The 26,249-nt window shown below is 43.1% G+C and overlaps 1 protein-coding gene and 1 pseudogene across 1 annotated transcript in view; both read left to right on the top strand.

Annotated features, from left to right (window-relative positions):
* The first annotated feature begins 18,220 nt into the window (after positions 1–18,220).
* Positions 18,221–18,318, top strand: LOC129672201 (U6 spliceosomal RNA; annotated as a pseudogene).
* A 2,800-nt stretch (positions 18,319–21,118) lies between these two features.
* The window catches only part of LOC129672044 (cell adhesion molecule-related/down-regulated by oncogenes-like), a 31,314-nt gene continuing 26,183 nt past the window's right edge, over positions 21,119–26,249 (top strand). The window contains exon 1 of the mRNA XM_055601249.1: positions 21,119–21,152. The gene's annotated coding sequence lies outside the window, so the exon portion shown is untranslated. The remainder of the gene's footprint in view (positions 21,153–26,249) is intronic.

Genomic DNA, 26,249 nt, shown 5'->3' with positions numbered 1-26,249 from the left:
AAAAGCTCCCCAAAATGAAAAGGGGATATATATGACAGACCTGAATGCAAGTCTAGGGACCATCTTACCTTACTGCTTTAAATGTGAGCTTTTATCTTTAGTGATAGAAGAATTACAGATACAGCTCTCTCTCTGTCTCTGTGTGTGTGTATAAGTGTGTGTATGTGTGAATACAGAAACAGGAAGCATCAAGGATTCGGTACACTAACATCCAGGAAAATGTAAGAGAAAAGACTTCTTAGAGGAGAGGCTGTATTAGCGAGTAGAGAGAAGAACCAAGAGAAATATCAAGAGTATAATTGGGTGGACATCATAGCCAGTACACAGACAGCACTTGTCCAGCGGCTTCTCTGATAACTTATGTTTTTTAAACAAGTAGGAAGGATGAGTTCTGGTGAGGCTCTACTGTAGCTCACAGTTCAGCAAACCCATTCAGGCCTTATCTGTGCAGAGTCATTCTGGTATACCAGAAAGTGGAGCTATAAGCCTGCCATCTAACCCAAGGAGAGATGCTGTCCCTGGGTTAGAAAGGTGCTGGTGGTGTGTGTGTGTGTGTGTGTGTGTGTGTGTGTGTGTGTGTGAAAGAGAGAGAGAGAGAGAGAGAGAGAGAGAGAGAAAGGGAGGGAAGGAGGGAGGAAAACTATGAAGGTGAGGATGTGGTCAGGTAACTGAACACTAAGAACAGGGACACTGAAGTGAGAGTGACAGCATAAGTGTGCAGAGAGAGGCAAGAGAAAGCCCCTGTCTAGCTTCAGCAAATGCCACCCTCTAGGGCCTGGCCTTCCTGGCATGTGGGGTTCCTGGGCCCCAAAGGGCACTGGCTGGGCCCCTCTCTGCTGCTCCCCTCACAAAGCCTGGGTTGTGCTCTTGGCCTGGCTGTGCCTCTCCACTACTGAGGTACTGGCTGAGGCCGCTGCCCTGAGAGCCTCCCTTCCCAGCCAGAGGCCCCAGATTTGTACAAGTGCCAATGATTAATGAGGAGCTCATTTGAATCCATGCAAAGTACCAGGGAGCAAGGAGACATGCTAATTAAAGTGATTGCTGTTCTTTAATTAAGCAATAATTCCCCCAAAGAGGGCATTATCATGCAAATAGAGCCCTCCCGGGTGAGGTAAGGGCTTTGGGCCACAGCTGAGGTCTCTTAATAAGGCCGTTGAGCTTTGGAGGGCAGGAATCCAGAAAGCCCCATTGAGCTGGGTGATAGAGCAGGGAAATAATGTCCCCACACCATGCTGCCTTTTGTCTCTCCGGGTTTGGCTGCAGGAATCTGGGAGGAAGGGACCCCACATCCCCTGCTTTCCCTCTTCTCTCTACTCTTGGCCTTCTCCCCAAGAGACACTTTGAGAGCTGTGTGGGGTGGATTTGGAGGAAAATGTCTAGCTTGGCTCTTCATATAATCAGTGCCCCAATTACCAGAGCATCAGAATGGGAGGGTCAAAATGAGATGAAAAAGGTGGTTTAAGTGTTCACAAACATTCAAGATACTGCAAGAAGATGAGATCCTGTGAGCTGGTGTAATAGATCATGAAAAAGGCACTGAAATCAATCATCCATCTGGATTCAGTCTCCTCATCTTTAGAATGAGCTGTTCATAACTACTTCACACTGTTCTGGTGTGGATAAGTGGACACCAACACAGTAGGCATTTAAAAGAGTGGCTATCCAAAGGAGGACTTTGCAGCCAGCCCTGAAGATACCTGATAAAACAGTGCCAGATGAAAGGGGAGGAGGTCCTCCCCAATCCTTGGACTCTGAAAGGGGCAGGGAGAAGCTGAGGGAGGGAGGGTGGGAGGGAATAGGGAGCAGGATACAGCTGGGATACAGAGTTAATAAAATGTAACTAATATTAATAAACAATAAAAAAAAGAGTGGCTATCAACCTGGGGTGACATTTACCCAAGAGGAGGGCTACCAGATGACCTGGGTTTTCATTTGCTGAGTTTGACAACCTTATCCTAAGAGTAACGTTGTGTAAAGGGCTTTTATCACATCTGCTCACATCTGATGGGTGGAGGCCACCGACATTGTTGAACAGACTATACTGTGTGCACTACATATAGATACAAGCAATCAAATGCTTTTTAAAAGACACATAAGGAGACTGTACCTTTTGTAGCAAGATTACAGTACTAGAGTTTTAAATCCTCTGGGACCTGCTGTAAGGTAATGCTCTTTGCCCAAAAAGAAGAGTTTAGGTAGTAATTGTGCTCTTAAAGCTGAACAAACAGGGGCACAGGAGGTACTGGGAGTCCTACACAAGAGGCAGGGCAGAGACAAGCTGGAAGGCTGCAAGATGGCTCAGCAGTTAAGTGCACATACTGCTCTTGCAGAGGACCTGAGTTCAATTCCCAGCACCAGTGTCAGGCAACTCACACCCATCTGCAACTCCAGTTTACAGGGATCCCATGCCTCTGGCCTTTGTATCTGTACATACACATGTACATGCCCACACAAATAAACACATTTAACAGTGGGAATGCCCAGTGTGGTGTGGATGTTTCTTGGCCTGCAGGGTAAGTTATGCACACAGAGAGAAAACAAAACAGGAGTGGTCAAACAGCTAACACTTACATTGAACTTGGATTCTCATTCTTATAATAGCCCAAAAGGTGGATCCTTTCAATAGCCCCATGTCGAAGATAAAGAATTGAGCCTTGTCAGGCGGTGGTGGCACACATGTTTAATCCCAGAGCTTGGGAGGCAGAGGCAGGTAGACCTCTGAGTTCAAGGGCAGCCTGGTATACAGAACAAGTCCCAGGACAGCCAGAGCTACATGAGAAACCCTGTCTCGAGAAACAAAAACAAAAACAAACAAACCAACAAACAAAAAAGGATTGAAGCACAATGAAAGTTATCAGGTATCTTCAGGACTGGCTGCAATGTCCTCCTCTGTGGCCTAGCAAGACTGCTCCTCCCTTGTGGTGGAGGGGAGAGGTCAAAGAGCCTGCCATTGAGTTCATGTCAGAAATAGTCCCTGTTCCCCTTTACTAGGAAAACCCACTTGGATACTGAGCTACCATGGGCTACATCAGAGCAGGGGTTCTAGTTTATATCCATACATGGTCCTTGGTTGGAGAAACAGTCTCATAAAAGACCCCTGTGCCCAGATATATTTGGTCCTTGTGGGGCTCCTGTCCTCCCCAAGTCATACTAACTCCCCCTTCTTTCATATGATTCCCTGCACTCTGCTGAAGTTTTGGTTATAAGTCTCAGCATCTGCTTTGATTCACTGTTAGGTAGAGTCTTTCAGAGGCTCTCTGTGGTAGGCTCCTATCCTGTTACTTGCTTTCTCCTACTTCCAATGTCCATCCCATTTGTCTTTCCAAGTGAGGATTGATCATCTTACCCCCGGTCCTCTTTCTTGCTTATCTTCTTTAGGTGTACAGATTTTAGTATGTTTATCCTATCTTATAGGTCTAGTACCCACTTATAAGTGAGAATATACCGTGTGTGTCTTTCTGCTCCTGGGATACAACACTCAGGATGATCTTTTCTAGATACCACCATTTGTCTGCAAATTTCATGATTTCCTTGTTTTTAATTGCTGAGTGGTATTCTATTGTGTAAAAGTACCACAATTTCTGTATCCATTCCTCCTGTTGATGGACATCTGGGTTGTTTCCAGGTTCTGGCTATTACGAATAAAGCTGCTACAAACATGGTTGAGCAAATTTCTTTGCTGTGTACTTGAGCATCTTTTGGATATATGCCTAGGAGTGGTATAGCTGGATATTGAGTGGTTGAGCAAATGTTCTTTTTGTGTACTTGAGCATCTTTTGGATATATGCCTAGGAGTGGTATAGCTGGATCTTAAGGCATAGAGGCAGAAAGGTAGATCAATGGAACCGAATAGAAGACCCAAAATAAACCCACACACATATGAATACTTGATTTTTTACAAAGAAGCCAAAATCAAGACTTCAACATAAAACCAGATACACTAAATCGGTTAGAAGAAAAAGTCGGAAAGAGCTTTGAACTTATTGGCACAGGAGACAACTTCCTGAACAGAGCACCAACAGCACAGACTCTAAGAGCAACAATCAATAAATGGGACCTCATGAAACTGAAAAGCTTCAGTAAAGCAAAGGACACTGTTGTCAGAACAAAATGACAGCCTACAGACTGGGAGAGGATCTTCACCAACCCTATCTGACAGAGGGCTGATATCCAGAATATATAAAGAACTAAAGAAGTTAAAAAGCAATAAATCAAACAATCCAATTAAAAAATGGGGTACGGAGCTAAAAGGAGAATTCTCTGTAGAGGAATATAGAATGACAGAGAAACACTTAAAAGAGATGCTCAACGTCCTTAGCCATCAGAGAGATGCAAATCAAAACGACCCTGAGATTTCACCTTACACCCATCAGAATGGCTAAAATAAAAAACTCAAATGACAACACATGCTGGAGAGGATGTGGAGAAAGGGGAACCCTCCTCCACTGCTGATGGGAGTGTAAACTTGTACAACCACTTTGGAAATCAATCTGGTGCTTTCTCAGACAATTAGGAATAGCACTTCCTCAAGATCCAGCTATACCACAATGAAAGTTAAATGATTTGCCCAAGGTCATCTACTGAGTAAGAACCAGGATTTCCACTGAGGCAATCAGTATCTGAGATTGCTGAAGCTGGGAAACAGAGACATCCCCCATGGCCACAGTCATGATGTATTGTCTTCTGCAGCATCAGCGTCAGGCTCTCAGCTAAAGTGCCCCTATATCTTCCTACCTGCTCAGCGAGTCTGCTTTGGGGAATATTCATCCCTTGGCCTGTAGGTTTCTTTACAGACAGCTAGAGGACAAAAGCAGGGAAGGGAGCCGCCACCAAGTCTGTAGTTGGCTGGGCTTCTTCACTGCCTGTCTAGTTTCCCTACGGAGGAGGTTTGGAACATCCAGCAGGGCCTCGGCCTTCCCAGCAGCACCACACAGCATGAGAGGTGGAGCATGTGTGTCAGGTAGAGCTCCTGCTCACCTTGGGAGGTGGCAAAGGCAAAGTCCACCAACCTAGGGGGAAGCCAAGCCTCCTGCTCCCAGAATTCCTAGCCCCCTTTCAGTTTTGTGTTTGGTTGCTATAAAATAAGTGTTTTGTGCTACGTGGAGGAGGAGATACCGTTCTATCAGCCTACCGACTTAGCACTGCCTCCGCTGACCTCTCACTCTGCATTCAGCAAGGGGGAAGGAGTGTGGGGGAAAAACAGGACCTGGCTCTGTTTGCAGAGCATTTTCATCAGTCAAAAAACTGCCAGGCTTGTGAATATTAAATAAACCCTGACTCATGGAGACGTATACCTTGCTTGCTTTGCTGATTGGCGGGGCAGCAGAGTTACGTTACTTTACAAGTGACAGCTCTAACATTCTGCAGACTTTCTCAAAGCTGTTCTGGCTTTTTCTGAACAAAGAACAATCCACAAAAACGTCCATGGTGTGCAATGCATAGGAGTCTGTTTACAGGACCACAGACAGCCCTCTCCTCGGTCAAAAGGGACTCGGTGAGATCATCCATTTAATTGCCTTCCACCTCCAGGTGGGGTTGACTAGCCCAAAGGCCTTCCGCCAGAGGGTTTAGAGAGAGTGTGGCTCAAGTCTCAGGCCCTTACAGTGAGCTCCCTAAGGGCTAGCTCCGTTTTTCCATTGCAGAATTTATAAGTGGGATTGAAATGAGAGCATGGAGCTGCTTTGCCAGGAACAAAGATTTTCAGTGTGTTTCAGTCACTAACCTAAGACAGTATAATATAAGCCAGGCTCCCTTCTCCCCCAACTCTAATGGGTCCTGAAATGAAGCAAGTCATCCAAGAACAATAATAGTAAGGTACAGCCAACACAGCAAAGAAACTACTTGAAATTGCTAGGTGCAAGGCAGTGTTCTCCAACTCACAACAACTATGGGGCATGTACAGGGTGAGAATCCCTTACCGACAAGCTTTGGATTTTGATATTTGCATATAGGTAATGAGGGATCCTGTCAATGCGACCCAAGTCTAAATACAGTTCATATGTTTTATATGCAGCCTGAAGGCAATGTTATACAACTTACAGTGTGACTGTGTTTTGCTTGTGACCTGTCTTGCAAGATTAGGTGTGGACTTATCCATGCATAGCATCACAATGACAATCAAAAAGTTTAGGATTTCAGATCATTTGGGACTTTTGGATTGGAGACGATTAACCTGTACTGTTGGTATTGACAGTTTGCAGGGAGGGAATTACCTGGCTTCCCTTTCTCAACATAGGAAGAGTGCCCACTCTGCTCCTCAGCTTCTCTTTGTAGGTTGTCCTACCTTGAATGACGTCTTCAAGTAGCTTTTCATCAGTCCAAGCCAGCTCTTTCTGTGGTTCTTTTTCTACGAATGATGTCTTGTTCTTTAAATCCATAACCTCAAGTCTAGACCATAGTTAATGAGTGCTATGAAATTTATTAGAATCAAAATGGAGTCTCGTATGCCAAACCCTAGCAAAAACAGAGACAGGAGATTATGGAGTGGGTGTAGATGGGATCTGCGTGTATACCTTCTTAATAAAAGGAACTATCAAAAATATTCAGGGGCAAACAGAGAGAGGGCTCAGTGGGTAAAGGCTCTTGTTGCAAAGGCAGAACCCCTGGGTTCAATCCGCAGGACCCACAGGGTAGACAGAAAGAACCGACTTTGTTCTTAGACCTCCACAGGTACATTGTAGCTTCCATCTTGCCCATAATAAACAAACAAACAAATAAATAATGGCTCAATCCCCCCCCTTTTTTTTTTACCATAGCATGTCAATCATGGATTGCAACCCCTCTGTGGCTTCCGAAATTACTTCTTTAGAGAACCTTTCCATGCCATTCACTCAGTGTGACTTTGATCATGTTTACTTATAATGCTGTTTAACACAATTGTTTCACAATTTGATAGGTTGAATAGCACAGTGGCTGTGTATGTGAATGTTGCAACCCAACTGCTTGAGCTTGAGCCCAGCTCCTGACCCTAGCTGTGTCTCTTTAGATGATCCAGTCAACCTCTCTGAACTTGGGCCTTTTCATTCCTAAAGTGAACGTAACAAGATGCCTAATTCTCAAAATTCTCAAAAGTTCAAAATAAATGTATTAAAAATGTCTCTATGCCTGACACTTAGTAGATACTCTGAAAGTTTTTCCATTTGTTTGAGACAGGGTCTTGGCTCAGGCAGGTTTAGAACTCATTAAACAGACTGGCCTTGAACTTGTAATTCTCTTCTCTCTGCCTTTTGAGTTCTGGGATTACAAGTGTAAGCCACCATATCTAGCTAGGCATATATTTACCTCATTTGAATAGGTGTGCCAAGTGTCAAGCTAATGATGAGCAAAAAGAAATGTGATAAACACTTGTCTGAGTATTTGACTGCTAAAAAACGTGGTGGTGCTGGAGCTATGCTGAACTGTCTTAGAACAGGAAAATATGAGGCAAACAAAGAGGCTCTAGAAACACTACATTTCGCTTGACAATATTTTGAACATTATGGGTGATTAATAAATAAAAATGGCTATTTTTATTTTTAATGAATAATTTTATTTTAATTTGCACAGATGCTTGCCTACATATATGTTGGTTTACTATATGTGTGCCTGGTGCCTGTGGAGCACAAAAAAGGGCATCAGATCTCCTGGAATTGGAGTTACAGTTGTTTGTGAACTGCCACGTGTGTGCTGGGAAAGAAACCTAGGTCTTCTGGGAGAGCACCCAGTGCTCTTAACTACTGAGCTACCTCTCCAGCTCCATGAATAATTTTTTATAATTAAAAATACTAGCAATTTGACCAAAATTAAGAACTATGATTTCTGGGCTTTATAGGAAGAAGAGAACAGAAAGAATATGAAAGAATGTTGCCTTCTTTGGGACTTGGGGCTCAACTTGGTGAGGGGTGCAACTGTCTGAGCCATTTTATGGAAAGCCTTAGAGTAGAGGCCTGTACCCATCCAGACACTGGAGGGAAATATAAGCCAAATCTCAGTTAGCGGCTGTTAATGTTGCCAGGGAAGCCAGAAATAGGTACCCTTCTGACAACATCTGCCCGCAGACAGGAATCCAGAAGAACATCTTAAAGAGGCTCTGAAATACCTGGGTTAAAAGATAATAAAGCCAGACTTCTGGGTCTGTAAAGGACCATCCAAGTTGTATGTGGGGAGAGGCAGACTCTAACATGTGAGAAAGAAGAGGTAAGGCCTTCTAGAGGGCAACCATTCTTCTCGGAGCCATTCCTCACTCACAGAGGCAGGACACTGGACCTGATGAACTCCTCAAGACTGTTAGTCGCAGCTCCTGATGGTTGGTAAACAATTAAAATCATCTTACTGTGGAACAAAGTCATATGTCCCAAGCTTTTGTGTGTGTTTAGTTTCTTTCAGGCTTAGCTCATTATTCCCCCACCTCTATTCCTTCCTCCTAAGTTTAGGGCCCCAGTGCCTTCCGGGAAGAATGTTAAGCACATTCTCCCCAGGCACAGCCCTTTAATCAAGGTGGAAGCCCTTTGTGAGGGGCCAAGAGAAGTTTGGCTGCAAGAGGAACGAATTGGCTCAGTGTTTCGCTCTTGACAAATCTCTGAAATGAACACCAAATAGGAGTGGGACAGATGGGGGTAAAAGAGGGGGAGGAGGCAAATGGGAGTCTGAGAAGGAATGAGGAGCATGGGGTCATTTCCCACCCCTCCCACTCTGGGGCCTTTCACACAGGCAGGCTTGCTCACTTCTGCCCCCAGAACACTGCTGTTCCTTAGGGAGGCTTTAGGGCAAGCTGTGGAAGTACCATGTCCTTTAAATATAGGCAGCACAGAATACCAAAGAGGTGCTGTGTTCCAAAAGTTGGGGGAGACAGAATGTCCCGATCCAGAGGTCTGCTACCGTGTGTAGAATTTAGTCCTGCGGTGAACAGAACATCTCCTCAGCTCTCTCCTGAAGAAATACTGAGAAATCTTGCTCCACGACACTCCCTCATTAAGGAAGGCAGATCCTGAGGGAGGCAAGGGGAGGCGGAATGACACCCATCAGGAGTGGGTCGGAAGAGGAAAAGGGAAAGCTATTCTTAGTCTCTGCCACCTTTTGTAAACTTCCCTTATTCAGGTGTCTAGAGTCCATGTGTGGACATATATGTACTGTGTGTACATGTGTGTGGATGCACAGATAGTCTTCCTACCTAATTCCCTTCCTGTCGCATGCATGTGAACAGAAAGGATGTATCCCAAGCCACAGCAAGTTTATTTGGGTTTCTGTAGCAAAATACCTGAGACTTGTGACTTCTGTGGTGGCGCGTACCTGTGATCATAGTACTCCAAAGGTTGAGGGAGGAGGACCAGGAGTCTGAGGCTAGTTTGGACTATGTATGGTAAGATCAATTCTCAACACACAGGTGTGTACAAAAACTCAACTTAGAAAGGTAAGTTTTCAAGTCAAAATTTACCCTCACAGTCTAAGCCTTGGGAGGTCCAAGAATAATAAACCAGTTTTGAAGATGGCACCTTTCACTTCTTCCTTGCATGGTGGTAGGACAAAGAGAGCTCACTTGAACTTAAATAAGCACTTAAATAATGCCTACCATGCAGCAAGCATATCCAATCTGTGTAACTGCTCTCTGGGTCTATGTCCTCTACAGATTAATGTTGCTAAATAGAGCAAACATCCATATTATTAGTAGAGACAATTATTATTATTATTATTTTTACCACAAGTGGTGACAGTGGTAAAACTAAGGCAACTTTTATTGTTGACTATGTACTTTTAAATGTATTGACTTATTGTTGATTGCATCTGGGCAAAGCGCTTCAGAAGCACCCCGGCCTTTAGTTCTCAGAACAGTTATAGATGGTTGGTACTGTTTCACAGGTGAGCACAACAAGGCACGAGGCATGCAAAGGGACTTGTACCTGATGCAATTTAGTTTTAAAGACTTTTTTTTTTTTTTTGCTTCTGAACTAAGAAATAATCACAATGATTAAGAAACTGGTTGTCCAGATCAAGCTGTGAGCAGTCAGAACAGTCGTGTCTGGAGTCCCTGTTATCTGCGTTATACACCTTCAGTCCTCAAAACATGTGGGCACCCTACTGTGTATTTGTGCTTGTTTTGCTGACAAGAAACTTGCTTAAGTACAGTAGGCTGGTCAGAAGATCTCTGCTACCCCAAGGGCTAGTATGGTCAGAACTGCCTTAGATACTAGATATCCCGAGCACAGCTAGACATCATATCAAAATCCAAAATCATGTTGGCTCAACCTATACTGGGTGGATTGTAGCTGTTGGAATTTTCTCTGACAATGCCAGACCCTTAGAGACCTTGATATACTGTAGATCATTTTCCTTTTGGGAGAGAAGAAGGGGAAATTCTACCATAGAAACTAAGGGTTTGGCCCAAGTCCACATAGCAGACAGGAGGATAATGAGGGAGCTGGGAATAAATTATACCAGACAGGTTTCCCAATTCTCAGCTCGAAGCTTTTTCTATGAGACCATCCAGCCTCAAGTAACTCACTTGTTAGCTGCCTATCCTTTGCAAATATGCCGAATTCCTTGCCATTTGCTTTCCTTCATATTTCAGACAGGGACTCCTTTGCTGAACATTCTGAGTGACATGGAAAGTGGCATCCATGTCTGTTCAGCTCCGGGCTTGGTTAGGAGCCTGTCTTTCTCTTTTCTGTAAAACAACCTGCACATTCTTTGCCAGTGCAGAGGAGACGTGGAAAGTCATTTTCTCTGACCTGGTATGGGTAAATTAATCTAGCATTACAAACCCATAACAGCGTTAGGTGAGCTGTGTGTAATAGGTTTAGGCAGGGAGTCTCCGGAGCTTAGCCTGTTCAGCATAAAAAAGGCCATAGAAATCCCTCTCTCCGTGAAATCCTCCTGCCCACAGTTCAGGAAATGTATAAGACAGCGAGAATACAGTCAACCTATTGGAATTTCTTTTGAAAAGAAAAAGGAGGAAGAGGAGGAAGAAGAGGTGGAGGAGGAGAAGCTGATTGCAGAAGCAAACAGTTGATTGCCAGCTTTTAGGCTCCTTAGGAGGGTTTTCCTGCAGTCAGGATTCTGCAGTCATTAGTCACGGAATTCCAATGGCTAGGGTTGGGTGGGGGGGTCAGGTCATTTAATAACATGTCAATATTAAGTTACATCATAAATAATCAGAACTTCCTGCATATTTAATAGTAACTTTGCTGTATAAATTTGGAAACTATCCAAATTGGAGACAAGTGACTTCTATTATTGTTTAGCCCTCTGGGTCCAACTTACTGTGGGGTTTCGCTGTTGTTTTGAACTTTGCTACTTTCAGCAAAGAGTGAAAAAGAAAGGCCATAAACCAATTGACTTATGGTTGTTTTCCCTTCCCCCTTTCCAGCTTCAAATTGATAAATTTTTTTTCTTTATATAAATAAGAACAAGTAAATCCCAAAGTCATGGCCAAGAGCTAAACATTAGAAATTATTGTTTAGTTTGTATACTGTTAACAGACTGAATCAATTTGGTGATGATCACCTCTGGCCACACTTGCTGTCACTAAATGGGGCACCTTCTGATAGCTGTCAAACCCCCCCCATCATTTGTAGTCGAAGAATATTCTAAAGGCTCAAGACATCAAAGTGAGTTGGTATCAAATTGCAGACAGTAAGATTTGTATTCCTACTGGATAAGAAGGACAAATAACTAAGGTTTCATAAGCCAGAAGATGCAGAGCAAATATAAAGATCAATTATCCTGATTAGGACTCCAAAAATACTCCTGCGCTTTTACCCACAATTCAAAGCCCCACCCTTTCTTGCTAACTTGCTTTATAACCTCTCTTTGGTGACCCTTCGCTCCACCCACTGGGCCACTTGGGGTCCTGAGCCTTCACTTCTATCTGTCTGCTACTCCAGCCCCCCTTCTTGGTTTATGCTAAATTCCCCTTCTTTCTTGAAGGCGGTCTTCCTCCACTGAAGTCATTTGCCTGAGACCTGGCTGTGCTGGGACCTGGACACCCCTACTTCATGTCAGCCTTGAAAGACAGGCTGCTGTTGTTTGGATCTAGAATGCCCAAAGGCTCACATATTGGAGGTTTGATCACCAGCCTACCAGTAGTGGGAAGTGCTGGAGCCTTAGGAGGTGGGTCTTGTGGAGAGGAGTTAGGTCATTGGGGGTGTGCTCTTAAAAGGCGCATTGGAACTCCTGCCCCTTCCTTCCTGTCTTTCTCTTTGCTTCCCAGCCACCACAGGGGAAACTATATTCCACGCTATGATGCAACTGTACCACTGCTGGCCCCAAACAGTAAGGCCAAGTGACATGCTTCACTGAAACCCCCAAAGTTATGAGGCAAAATCAACAGTTTCTTGCATTAAGGTTATTATTTCAGATATTTTGTCTCTGTTTCTCTAAGACTCACTTTTAGATTTCATGTATCTATTTTTCTGTACCTGGTTTATTTCACTTACTTCATTCACATTGTTGTAAATGACAGGATTCCCTTCTTTTTAAAATTCTATTGTTCCAGAAGTGGTGGTGTACATCTTGGATCCCAGCCCTCAGGAGGAAGAGATAGGTGGGTTTCTATGAGCTCCCACCCAGCCTGGTCTACATAGTGAGACCTTTTCTCAAAACAAAGACAACACCAAAAGTCAATAAATTTTTTAAAATGATAAAAGTACTGTATTGTTTTCTGTTTTGCAATATGCCACGGGTTTCTTATCCATCCTTCTATTGATGGGCCTTTTGTGTTACTCCCATGTCTCAACTATAATGAGTAATGCTGAGATGAGCATGCAGTGTAGATACCTGTCTGACATACTGATTTTAATCCTGTTGGATGCATGTGTGTGTGCAGGTGCTCACACGTGAGTATCTCTGAAGTGGAATTGCTAGTTTATTTAACTGGCATAAATTATTTGTAGAAAATGATGACTTATCACCTGACATTTTCAAACATGCCTGTAATATACCTTAACTATATTCAATCCCTTTGCATCTTTGTTTGGTCCCCTTCTCTAATAATCCCCCTTCCACGTTCAAGCCATCTTTTCCCCCTAGATGCCACAAATGAAAGGGAGCTTAATATTTGCCTTTCTGAAGTTGGAAGAGTTGATTGACATGGTACTATTCTTCAGTTCCATCCATTTCTCTGCAAATGACAAAAAGTGTCCATATGGTTTTAACTTACATCTACACCAACAGTACACAAAGGCTTTCCTTTTCTTCACATGCTTGCCAGCATTGCCATTTGTCTTTTTGATAACAAGCCTTCTAACAGCTGTGTCTCATTGTGGTCTTATTGGCATTTCCCTGATGAGTAGAGGTATCGTCGAGCTTAAAAAAAAATTCTCAAATAAATTTCTGTTTAAGTAATTCTTTGTCCATTCTTAATCAGATTATTTGATTCCTTGAGCTTTTTGAATTCCATATGCATTTTGGATATAGCCATTTATTAGGTATATGGATGCTAACAACCCCTTCTGACTGGGTCATTGTCTCTTCATTCTAATTGTTTCCTTTGCTGCATGGACATTTTTTTTCAGTTTGAGGCCATTCTATCTGTCTATATTTGCTTTGTTTCTTGTGTTTTTGGAATCGAGGAAATCATTTCACATACCAAAGTCATGCAGCTTTTCCTCAGATTTGTATTCCTTCTATTTTGATTGCTATTTGTGGTGTGGGATAAAAGTCCAGTTTCACTCTTCTTCATATGGATAGCCACTGTCTCTGACATCACTTGTTGCTAAGTGCTTTTTTTAACTGTAAGTTCATAGCACCGTTGTTAAAACCTAATTGGTTGTGATTACTTGGGTTATTTCTAGGATTTCTGTCCTGTTCCATTGGTTGATGTTTGGTCTTTATTGTCACTGTGATGTTGCTCCAATTACAATACCTTTACATGTATTTTGAAATCAGGATCTCCGATGTCTCTAGTTTTGCTTTTTGCAAATGATTGTTTTGGGCTATGTATGGGTTTTTTTAGTTCTGTTAAAATTATTTGTTTTTACTTTTTTGAAAAATGAAATTGGAATTTTCACAGGGATTACGTCCAGTCTGTGGCTCACTTTGGGTACTGTGGACATCGTAATAGCATTAATTCTTCTACTGTATGAACATGGATATTTTTCCATTTATTACTCTATAATTGCCTTCATCCATGTTGTACAATTTTCCCTGACAGACCTTTTACCTTCTTGACTAGATTTTGCTATGTTCATTACATTTTCTTTTTTTATGCTACTGTGAATGAGATTTTCTGGATTTCTTTTTATGAGAGTTCACTGTAGAGATGTCGAAATGCTAACCATCATTTATTTTATTACGAAAATTATTGTTACTAATTAGTGTGTGTGTGGTTTGTGTAAGTGGGATTATGTGTACAGCACAGCATGGATGTGGAGGTTATAAGAAAACTTTCAGGAGTCAGTTCTCAGATCTCTCCTTATACATCTTGTAGGAGCTTGCTCTTTCCTTCGACAGAAAGGTCTGGGATTTGAACTCTGGTCATAAGGCTTACACAGTAGGTGCTTTTATCTCCTGAGGCATCTCACTAGCACACTATTAATCTTTTAATATTAATTATGTAAATGTCAACTTTACTTAGTGTGTGTGTGTGTGTGTGTGTGGGCATGCGTACACACACACACACACACACACACACACACACACACGAGCTTAAAGGGGGCACTGTTTATGCATACATTTGGTATATGGCTATTGTGAATGGTGCTGCATTTCCTGGTGTGCTGTTTTCTCTGCTGTGTGGTTAGATTGCTTTGGGTATATAGCCAATGGTGTATGGCCGCACCGTGTGGTAGTTCTGTTTTTACTCTTTTGAGGAAACTCCACACCTACTTCCATATCAGCTGACTTTCTACCAGCAGTGTGTAAGGGTTCTTTCGCTACCCCCTCCCCCCACCTCCTCACCAGCATTTGCTTTCATTTGTTTCCTTGATGATCATCATTCTTTCTGGGAAGAGATGAAATTTCAGTGCACTTTGGATTTGCACATCCCTAAGGGCTAAGGATGTTGAACATTTTTCATATTCAGTAAAATTTTTAATAAAACAATTCATTTGAGCTGATAGCGAAGACACTCTTACTGTCCCTCCCCCCACATAAATGTATGGCAGGAGGCCAGCCTCAAGACTCTGACAACCTATCTTCATACCAGCTCTGACACTGACTAGCTGTGCAATCTACTTAAGTGACCTCACATTTCAGCACTTGTTTTCTAATCTTCTATAGAGCTAATATCGAAGCTAATGTGTGCCACCTACCAGGAAGAATATAAGCACTGTGATGATTATATCTAGCTTTTGAAGTTTTTGCTAGTATGTCTAGCTTTTCTTAGCCAAGTGCTATATTAAGTGCTTTTTTCCATCTCAATTTCCCACTAACTCTTGGTATTATTGTTGTCCTTTCTTGGTGAACAATGAAATCAAGACTCTGAGAACTCAAGACTCTTTAGCAAAGGCTTTCCCAAAGTCAAATGAGGCAGAGTCACTACTGAGCTAAGTATGTACACCTTTAACCTCAGGGCTTAAGAGGATGACATGGGAGGGTCAAGTTCAAGGCTGCCTAGGGTACATAGTGAGACCTGGTCTCAAAACAATATAGAAAACAAACAAACAACGCAAACTAATGTCCCAGAAAAGAAATGAGGTAGAATTTGAATTTGTAGTCACTCTTTGATATCATCTTTGGGAAAGAAACTGGTTTTAACATTTACTTGGTGTCACCAAAGCACCCAGGTCAGCCTAGAATTCTTTGGACGCACAATCTTAGCATCTAAAAATCTTCCCACCTAATTGCTTACCACCATGGCACTTTTTTCAAAGTACATCTTCTTACTTTCTTAGTATTTACATAGTATTCATACATTCTTAGCTCTTTTTAGTATTCTCCCAGTGTCCCCCGACTGTACTATTTTTACTACCTCAACACATTCGACAGTACCATTAATGTACTTTAATACTTGGCAACCCTCTGCTTCTGAAATGTAAACTCTGGTCATAACAAAGACCTTTTGTTTTGTCCCCCCTCCCAATCCTGTAATAACTGCTTTTTAAACTGAAAAAAAAAATCCTTTTCTTTAATCTGCCATTTTCTTCCTGTCTTACATTCTTCCTTAACCTTTTCCAGCTCACAGTCTGGATTCTATGATTGATGATTTAATTATTTTCTTGACATTCCTCTATAATGTTTTCTTCCTACACACCCCCCAGCTAAACTCTAAATTTGGACTGCTCTGTTTTCTTTGCTTGAGTAGCTAAACTTTGATGGAGAAAATCCACACCGCATTATAGACTATCACTATAAGTTTACAATCCTCAGTGGCAGCCAGGGCTTCAGTATTAGCCGTCAATCTTTCTTGTGACTGATTTTCAGTTTTAATGTTTCAACTCTTATTTATCCTAATGAATATTCTGAGCCCTTGACACTTTCCTCAAACATTTTTCCCATAGCTTGTGTTCATCAAGCAACCTTTACTTTAAGGTCATTAGGGGGCTTTAAGTGACTGGAGAACTTAAAGCTTTAAGTGGCTTTTGGTTCTATCACTTCTAGAACTTTCTAGAACCCCATGTTACTCCTGAGTTGTCTCTCAAACTTTTGTGAGATAAACACTATTCTATACTTGATGTAGACTGGCTATAGAATGTCCTTCAAAGAATGGCAGTAGCACCTATAAGAAGAGATAGGGTCCAGTGACAGGTTTTTGGCCACAGGAGCAAACCTTTAAAGAGACTTCTGGCACCCCAGTATTTTCCCTTTCCTATTATGCTTCTTGGCCCATGAGGTGTGCTAAGTCCTTGGCATAAGTCCAAAGCAATGATGACAGTCAATCATTGGTTGTAACTTCCTGTTGTCATTACGTTTTTATTGTGACAAAACACTATGGCGAAGGCAATTTACAGATATAAAATGCTTATGGTTTCAGAGATTTAGAGACCATGATGGGGGAACAAAGGCAGCACGAACATCCAAGAGCTCACATCTTGATTCACAAACAGGAGGCAGAGGAAAGCATACTTTTTGTAACCTCAGAGTCCAGTGACATACCTCTTCCAGCAAGGCCACACTTGCTAATCCTTCCTAGACAGTTCCACCAACTGAAGTATGTTAGATGGCTGTTCTAAATACAATCTAATAATATCCCACTCCTAACCTGCACTGATTCCCTAATGCCTGGAAGTAAGTCCTGTATGTTAATAGTCCTGAGACCTGGCATGTGCCATGTGCTTCTTTCTACACTGCCTTTGTCAGTTCCTGCCTCCTTGTTCCTTAAGCTTTAGCACAGAAGAGAGCTTGAACTTCCTTTGAGCTGTTTAGTTTGTTTGTTTTTGCCTTCCACTGCTTTTACACTCCTTGCCTGCCAAGACCCATCTTTATCACTTTTAACTTGGCTAATTCTTTCTCTCCTTCAAGTCTAGGTCCAAGAGGTACTTAGAGTTACTTATTTTAAGAATCCCCCTTTTTTTTTTTTTTAAAGAACCATACTCCTACACTCTAGACAGAGTTGGCTACATTGCCCTTTTATGCCAAAGTTCACTGCCTGAAAGATGTCCTAGTGTACTTGTTTGTTTATGAGATTGTGAGTTCTCTGAAGCTTGAGAAACGTAGTATTTTTCTATGTACTCCTGTATATGTTGGTGGCATGGAGTAAGTACTTAATAATTTTAACATACATGTTGAACAGACAAGTGGTTCATTAATGAAAACCATTTTGTGTCTAAGATGATTCAATTTGCAAATGGGCAGTAGAGGAGGAATCAGATCTACAAGCTTGTGGCTGCCTCTCAGGTTTGATTCTGAGTAACAATGGGCATAGTGATATTTGAATAACACTGCTAGATTTAGGGGTAGAAAGTGCCCCAATTCAACTGAGTCCCCAGATAAGCTGAAAGTGTTTGTACAAGAGCTAGTGTCTAGGGGATGAAGAGGATTCTTTAGAATGCTACTAGACTTCTACTCCATGTGCATACACTTTATTTCAGTCAAATCTATAGGAAGGGGTCTTTGCTGAATAAACATTTTTTCTCTATACCTTGCCTGAATAACTTAAAAATATGGAACAAAGAAGGGCAAGACAGAGTTAAAGCTTTTTATTTTTTCCTCTCTTATACTGATTTTCTTTCTAAGGTATTCATAAAGACTCTGCACCCCAACTAAAGCAAAAAGGTAAGGGTGAATTCTTTGAAGCTCAGCAGAGTAGCTGTGATCTTTTGAAGTTAAACTTATTAGTGGCCATGGGGTTAAAATAAACCTAATAATTGCGCTCGCTTCGGCAGTACATATACTAAAACTGGAATGATACAGAGGAGATTAGCATGGCCCCTGCACAAGGGAAAAAAAGAAACACCTAATAATTATTGTTAAAAGTTATGATCCCAGGATGCCTAGTGAGTGGCAGGTACTTCTCACAGAATATCATAATCACGTTTTCCACAACCACCTCCTAGAAATAGCACCCCCCCTTTTCTCTTCGAACAACTAATGTTCATCTTTTTCTCTTTGAATAATTAATGTTAATTGAGCTCAGATAACTTGGAGAAAGGTCCAAAGGATGAGTTGGGCAGACTTCAGGGCCAAAAGGCAAGATGCTTGTATCAGGCGACACTGAGCCTTTCCCGATCTCTCAGAGTTTTGTCACCTGCCCCAGTGAAGGCAAAATGGGTGACCTGGGGAATCAAAGGAAGCTCCTTAAGGAACTAAACATGGGGAGTTGAAAAAAGGCAAAGGGACTTGGTTGGGAGCTGGAATCGCAACCGCAGAGTCACCAGGGAAGAGCAATACTGGGTGGCTTCTCAAAAGGTAGGCAGGCGGGGCGGGGCATGGGCGGGAGCCCGGGAACGTGCAGCAGAGTGCACGGGCCAGGAATGCCGCCTCACCCGGGCGAGCGAAGGTGAGGGGAAAGTGGGCGCAGACCTGACGGGCGCCTCCGTGTCTCGCCGAGGCTGCCGGTTCTCCCCAGGTGTGCAGCCCCGACGCCTCCGTCGCACTTGCCCGCGGGGGTGTCGGTGCGGAGCGGGCGGACAGGTGACGCGCTGGCGCGAGCGCGCGGAGCGCTCCCCCCGCCTCTGCGCAGTGGTACGGCCCTGCCCGCCGCTGATCTGGCAGGCTGCGCGCGCACCCCGCGGCGGGGCGCGGGCCGGGGAGCCCCGGCGTCTGCGGCCCGCCTCCGTCTCCGCCGGTTCCCTCCTCCCTGGGCTCTGGTGCCGGGCGTTCGCGCGCTCCGCGGGGAGGAGCGCGGCCGCGGGGGCGCGCCCCGGGACTCCGCCCCCCAGCTCCCCTCCCGGAGCCCGGGTGCCCGGCTTGCGCGCCTCGGTACGAGACGGGGTCCTCGCGCCGCCCCAGCGCCCCCGCCCCGCGTGAGAGGCGCCGCACCCTCCGGCCGCCCTGCCCGGTGCATGGAGGGGCCCGTCCGGATCGCAGTCGCCGCCGCCGCCGCCAACGCGCGGGGGATGACCTGAGGGTGGCTCTCGGAGCCGGCTGCAGCACAGGAGGTCTGGGGGCTTAGCCAGCCCCGCGGAGAGGTGCGGGGGTCCCGCGGCAGGGTCCTGGAGGGTGGCCCGGGGTTGCGAGCTCGAGGCCCCTCGGCTCGGGAGCGGGAGGTCCTGGGGAAGCAGAGGCCGGCTTGCCCCCAGAGCGCTGGGGTCTGGGGTGGAAGGGCAGCCGAGGGATGCCCGGCAGCCTGCGCACCGCCGCATCCTCCGGCGCGCGGAACCACCTCGCAGGAGGAGGCGGGGTGAGGTGTCAGTGACATGCTGAGGTCTTCTTCGGAGATCTGCCGGGGCAGGTGGGATGAAGCGTAGCGGGGAGCAGGGGGCGCGGGCTCTTTTCCCAAGGGAGCCGACCCTGTCGTCCCTCGCAGTCCCCGCAGAGTGCCAGGGAGAGACAGTGATTTATGTGTAGGGAGACGCTAGAGAAATTTCCTGCACAATGTATCTTTCTCTGCCTTCACAGACTCAGTGCCTTCCCAGCCCCAGGGAGTGTATTTTTCCTTCTCTTCTGGGAAGCTTTCTGTGGCTCGCATTATCATTTACTAAATACTTTAAATACACCGCTATTTATTTCAGCCTGCAGCTTCGGACCTTTGTTGCTTTCTCTCCACTTTTAGGAATTTTCAGTAATAAATCACCGAGGGGGATAGATAGACTCCCCTGCCCTTCGCTTCATTGTTCTCCCTAACCCCACCAAATCAGGTGGAAGGCCCTGGAGAAAGGAACCCTGCACAGAATGCCTGCCTTTCCTCATGGGGGCCACAGAGGGTGGCAGGTGTTTTAAGGGAAGACTGTTCCCCAGTTGGGCTGTCGAATTTAGGGAACCTCATTAGCAGAAAGCCAGCCTTTGTGTCCTAAATCAGACACCTTGGGAAACAGGAGTTTGGACTAAAAGGTAACGTGAGATTTTGTCTCAGGCCAATGCCTGAGACATTGATGAAATGTCTCAGGAATGATGAAAGAGGCTAAGTGAGTTAATTCAGAGTCCATGCCTCACTGATACCATACCCCTCGGATTCCCAATGGACATTTGGCATAGCTCAAGGACTGTCGCCAGAAGGAGGTGTATGAGGGACTGGAGAAGAGGTGCTGTAATTTTAATTCTAGACATTCTGTCACTTTTTTTTTTTTTAAATAATTCTTCCTTTCCAGTCTACTTTTAGATGAAAATGTGGGATATAGTTAGTTTAACTTTTAGGATAAGATGAAAGAAAAACTTAAGAAAAGTTCTGGAAATTTTAGATCAGTGTTAAACTCGACGGAATTCTTAGAAACTCAGAGAGGCACTGGATACTGTAGTCTCTGTTACACACATGTTGAAATAAATTGCTGCATACTTTAAGTTATATGAGAAGAATGGAGAAAACCTGTTTCATTTTGTAAAGACATGCCTTGGGTGTGTGTTTGGCAGTGTGTAAAGGAGAAACGTTTATATTTCTACAAAACACAAATGTATATTGTTTAACTTTCTTGCAAAAACTCGGACGCAGTATTTGGGAAGTCTGTCTTTGAATAGTTAATCACCTAGCAAAATCAGTTACTAGAGGTGCTGTGCTATTGTTTGTGTAGTGACTCACTTGGGATGCTTTGATTGACTGCTGTGGTTCCCATCAGCCTCCACTGTGCAAAGTACTTAAACAACACTGACTTTCAATCGGGAAGTACAAAGAACCTGAGGACCTGGCATACACCGATCTAACTTGTGTAGGTTGGCTCCGGCCTCTCCCTAACTTCTGGTGGGTTTTGCAGGTGGCCTGATTTTTTTTCTTTTTTCTTTTTTGGAAGGCGTTAACTTCACTTTAAGATAGGACCCTCCCCCATCATCAAGGCATATATAGAGGCGTGCCCAGGGATAGGCACTTGTGTCATAGGGTGGTGCTCCGAAAAGGTCAGGTAAAATTTAATAACTGGTTCTTAAGCTTTCCTCTTGTTTTCCCACTGTGTGTGTGTGTGTACTCTCATGGCTCTCTAGAGAGCTTCTTTCGTTCTTTTTTTTTATTGCAATGGGATTTTTCTTCTCTGGAGACGTTTCTTTTGTAAACATGTAGACTAAAATTTGATGAATGTGTCTAAGTAAAATGCTAGAGAAGTGATTACAGGGATTAAACATGATCTTTGTGAAATCAAAAAATATAAAAGATAATGGATTGGAAAACTTGTTGTTTTAATGTGTGTTATTAGTTAACATCATGTGATCAGCATCTCTAATAAGTAGAATTATAGCCAGGACAGTACAATTACCTACCAGATAGGCTTTCTTTGGCTTAATGATCTTAATTCTTACTACAGACTAATTAAAATAGGAATTTGTAGTCTGGTTGCTAACTGTACTGCTTTGGAAGAGTTTTTAACATTGGGCTATTTTATTTGTTAATAATGACTGGTGCTTTTTTCTGAGAGTTTTTTTTTTTAACTCACCTAGAATGAATTAGAAAATGTTACATTGTTCTTATTTACACTTTTACATTGTATCCAAACACCCCACATAATAAATTTTTGTTGTGTAGGTGGCATGCATGGACTGTGCACAGGAGGGGAGGGCTGTATTTGTTTACTGTTAAAATGAAGGGCTAGTATACAAGAATATACTTAATGTCACTTTTTAAATACTGGGTTACTTGAAATGAAAAGCTGTGGGGTTTTTTGTTTTGTTTTGTTTTGTTTTCCCTTAAAAAAAAATCCTTCAAGTTTTCTCTCATTGTTTGTGCACTTTCCCTCCATTGTCAGGCTTAAAACATACAGTATCATTGTCATCTGTCCCCTGAATAATGGTCCTGAGGTGATATTATTAATGTGGCTTTTTAAAATCAAACTAATTATACTTGCCTAAAAGAGCCACATGTGTGTGATTCTAGCTGCCTGGTGCCTTTTGAGAGCCCTGGAGACAAGCTAGTGAATAGAGCTGAAAATTCATTCTGTATTTGATTAAATGGAACAGACTCGCTGCTCCTTACCACAGCAGGGGCTGTGAGATCTCTTGATCCCCGAAGCGGCTCCTCGACCCTGGGAATTCCATTAGCGAGCACCTGAGGAATTTCTGCCCTGCAGTGCCTTTTTTGTATGTGTGTATGTGTATGTGTGGAGAGGGAGTAGAGCTGAGTGGTGATGGGGAGGGGGGAGGAGTGGGGGCGGAGAGCAGGCTGCATTAGAAGGCTCCATATGTTAGCAGATCTAAAATCAAGGCATGACTTAACAGCTTATCTTGTAAGAGAAAAGCCCAACCCAAAGGCAGACTGCTGGTGGGGGACTTTATTACAGGCAGGGCTGTGGTGATGTGCTTTTAGCACTGAAGCGAACCCTAGTGTAAGTACAGAGTGGCGCTGCTCCGCTCTCCCTCTGCGCACAAGCGTGTACACGTCTGCAGCCTTGGTAAGTTTTCTTTGAGTGATCTTTGGATAAATATGTGAAATTGTATTACAGTGTACTACATCTTGCCTGGGAGGGCTGATGTGTTGTGTAATGACTTAAAATTTGAGAGCAAAGTCAGGCTTTTATGGCAGTCAATTGCCTGTGCAGAAATGAAATGCCTGTTTGAATAGGCATATTTTAGTTTATAACTTTAATTCCATATGATCTTGTTATGTTTCTTCTTATTATAGAATTTAAATTCACTTTGTCTCTCCTGTCTGTTAGCATTTTAAAGAATCCTGTTGCTTTCTAGTATTTTGAGCCATTGCTCTTCAGACTTGCCAGCAGCCCCAAGTAAATGAAAATATGATTTCCAAAAACATTCTGTACAATCTGTGGCGCAGATTTGTGGAGAAGCATTGGTGTAGCCCCTTCTGCCCTCTCTTCCTCTACCCTTGGAATATTTTTGAAACAACTTTTTTCAGAATACTAGCCCAGTTCACTTCGTGTGTATTTCCACAGAGGACGGGTTGGAGTTTGTGGGTGGTATTGTTAATTGATTTTCATCTTCTGGGAAGGTGAATCACATTGTGAACAGTTTTCAGCTCATGTAGAATGCAGGGGTGTGTTTGATGGCTGCTGTGACATACTTTATTGCTCACTAGCATCATGTAGATAGTCCAGTTCTTTTCTTCCCACTCCCATGTGGTCCTGTACCAGGTTTTCATAGTACCGCGTGTTTAGAATAGAGAGAGCCCCCTTTGAGAATATGTTTACTCATTTTCCTTCTTCACCCTGGACATGCCTTCTAAGAAGTAGATTAAATTGTGAAGTCGGTGCATGTTTGGCTTCACCGTTTAGTTGCTGTATAATATGTTTTGATGGCCAGAGATAATTAAAAAACAAACAAACAAAAAAACTTTATAGAACACTTTGTTCTGCTGTGTGTGAGTTGGAATGTGAGTCAGAGCTTCAGTTCTTGAATGCCAAGGATGTGCCTTTTAATAGAGAAAAAAATCGTAAGCTGGTTACATTATTGAACTTAGGTTACCAATCCTGCTCATGTTTCCTTGCTTGAAGCTGTGTAGTTGATATTATTTTTGTTACTGTAATAGAAATTGAATTAAGGAACTGACATAGAACTTGCTTTTCAGCTTTTCTTACTGTTTTTGTGAGCTTGGGTAATGATCTTGACCTAGCCTTGAATCCTTTATCTGTAAAAATGGCGATTAAATGGATAGAATATGTCCCACTATGGGATTAAGTGGGTTAATGAAAGTAAAACATTTGGCAGATAGTAAAACTTCTATAAATGTTAGCTGCTGTTATTTTTATTGATTCAGCCTGTGCCTGTTAGTTTGTTACTTTGGTCCAAAAGTGGTTCCTTTTAAGTTCTAAGTAAGGAGGAAGTCTCGGAAGTTCATAACAATGTGTCTGTCCCATGTAATTGCTACAACTTGACTGGTTAAAATTTTCTTAAACTTTCATTTGAAACTTGGAAAGCATTTTGTGTGGAGCCTTTTCAATCTAGACAAAGGTATGCACAAGGGTGCCCTGTAGTCAGCAGACAAGTGAATAATTGGGTGTGCACTTACCTGTGCAGTCATTAGCTGATCCAGTTGCATTTCCTTTGCCTGGGAAGGCTCCCTCCTGCTTTTCCTTGGCCTTCCTTTCCCCATGTAGGCAACTGTGCTGCTCAGTCTGGCCATAAAGCAATTGTGCCTGTTCTTGAACTTGCTGAAATGGAGTCATAGCGTGGCTGTATTCCTGCACGACTCCTTCTGTCTGTGCAGTTTACCCGTGCTATTGTAGGCAGTACTTACTCATGACTCTAAAGTCTTTACAGAGTCTTTTGTGTGTTTTGAAATTTATTTTATTGGCACATGGGGTATATGGTCATTGGCAGAAAAAAGAAAAATAACATTTCCTCACATATTATTAGAAGACCAGATCCCAGTGGCTATTTTTTGGGGTGGGGAGGGAGGGCATCAGTTTTTAAATATGAAGCTGAGTTGGAGGTCACTTGGTCACCTTTGTTTCCAATTCCGTGTACCAAGTCCTCAGATAATACATTCATTTTCTGTTTCTGGTTATTCTGGAGGTAAAGGAAGGAACTTCAAGATAGAGAAAACGGAGTATATGAGATAGCTTGTCATCTTTATGTTTGGGATTAAGTGCCCTGATCAATACTTAGAATTGACAGAAATAACCACCAGCTCAACTGTAGTGTCCTGCTCATTGTGTAGAAAATGTAACTGCAGAATGTTTATGTACATACATATATGTGTTTTTGTGTGCAGATACTGTTTTTTGATGAAAAAAAAAGTGTATCAAAAATTGAGGGAAGTAGAGTTACGCTGCTTTGGTCCAAGGAAACTTTGAAGAACAAGGCCACACAGTTCTGTTGTGGAGGGGGGTTTTACCCAACCCCTGAACAGTCGCTCTACGATGAGGCTCTCTGTTTATGCTCTTTGAAATTCCTTAGTATGGGGAATGAAATTTATCTCACAAGCGGTAAAACAAAAAACCCAAAGTGATAGCGATGGATATGAAATTTTTTTTTTCAAAAATTGTAGGGGACTGTAGTTGAGATGAATAGCTTGTACTATGTTATAAGAAATGTTGATTGAGGGTTTTCTGGATGTTTTGCTTGGACATTAGCCAATTTTTCCTCAGGAGACATTGTGTTTTTCAGCATTTGTAAGTTTATTAAATCTTTCTATTCATAGCTCCTTGACACAGGTCATTTTTCACAGATAGCCATGGGTAGGAAAGGATTACTCTGACTCCCAAGGAGCCTGTTATGGCCAGGATATCATTAGATGGTGGGGACAGCTGTTGTGGTCATGTGTGATTCATTTGTTAAAAATTATATTTTAGATTTATTTTATTTTGAGGGTATGAGTGTTTTGCTTGCATGTATGTATGTGCCCTCAGAAGAGGTTGTCAGGTTTTTGGAATTGGGAGTTACCAGTGGTTGTGAACTACCATGTGGGTGCTGGGAACAAATCCAGGTCCTCTGTAAGAGCAACAAGTGCTCTTACAACCGAGTCATCTCTCCAGCCTACATCTTTTTTTTTTTTTTTTCCCCTGTAGGGGCACCTGTAGATGCAGACTATGTTCCAAAGCAAAGAACTGTCCAGCAAATAGAGCCTCCTTGTGCATAGTCATGCAGTTTGAAAGCCTGTGGGTCCTTCTGTTCTAATAGTATTTGCCAAGGATGATGTGTAAAGAATCCCATTGTGGGTGAAAGACTGGACTAGTGACCTCTAAGGGCCTTTATGGGCATGCCAGGGTTCGATGAAATAAGTTTCAGGGTATAGCTAGGCCACATACCCATCATAGCATAATTCTAAAGGAGGAAAATATGACCTGTTTCCAAACCATACATTTTCCTAAACTGACCCTGGCTTAAAATTGAAGACCGTGTCTACTTGGGCTGCCCGCTCTTTG

This window comes from Psammomys obesus, unplaced genomic scaffold (assembly GCF_907164565.1).
Source record: "Psammomys obesus unplaced genomic scaffold, mPsaObe1.curated_primary_1811, whole genome shotgun sequence".
Classification (NCBI taxonomy): domain Eukaryota; kingdom Metazoa; phylum Chordata; class Mammalia; order Rodentia; family Muridae; genus Psammomys; species Psammomys obesus.
Note: the sequence above shows the minus strand (reverse complement) of the source record. Positions and strands in the feature narration are given on the sequence as shown.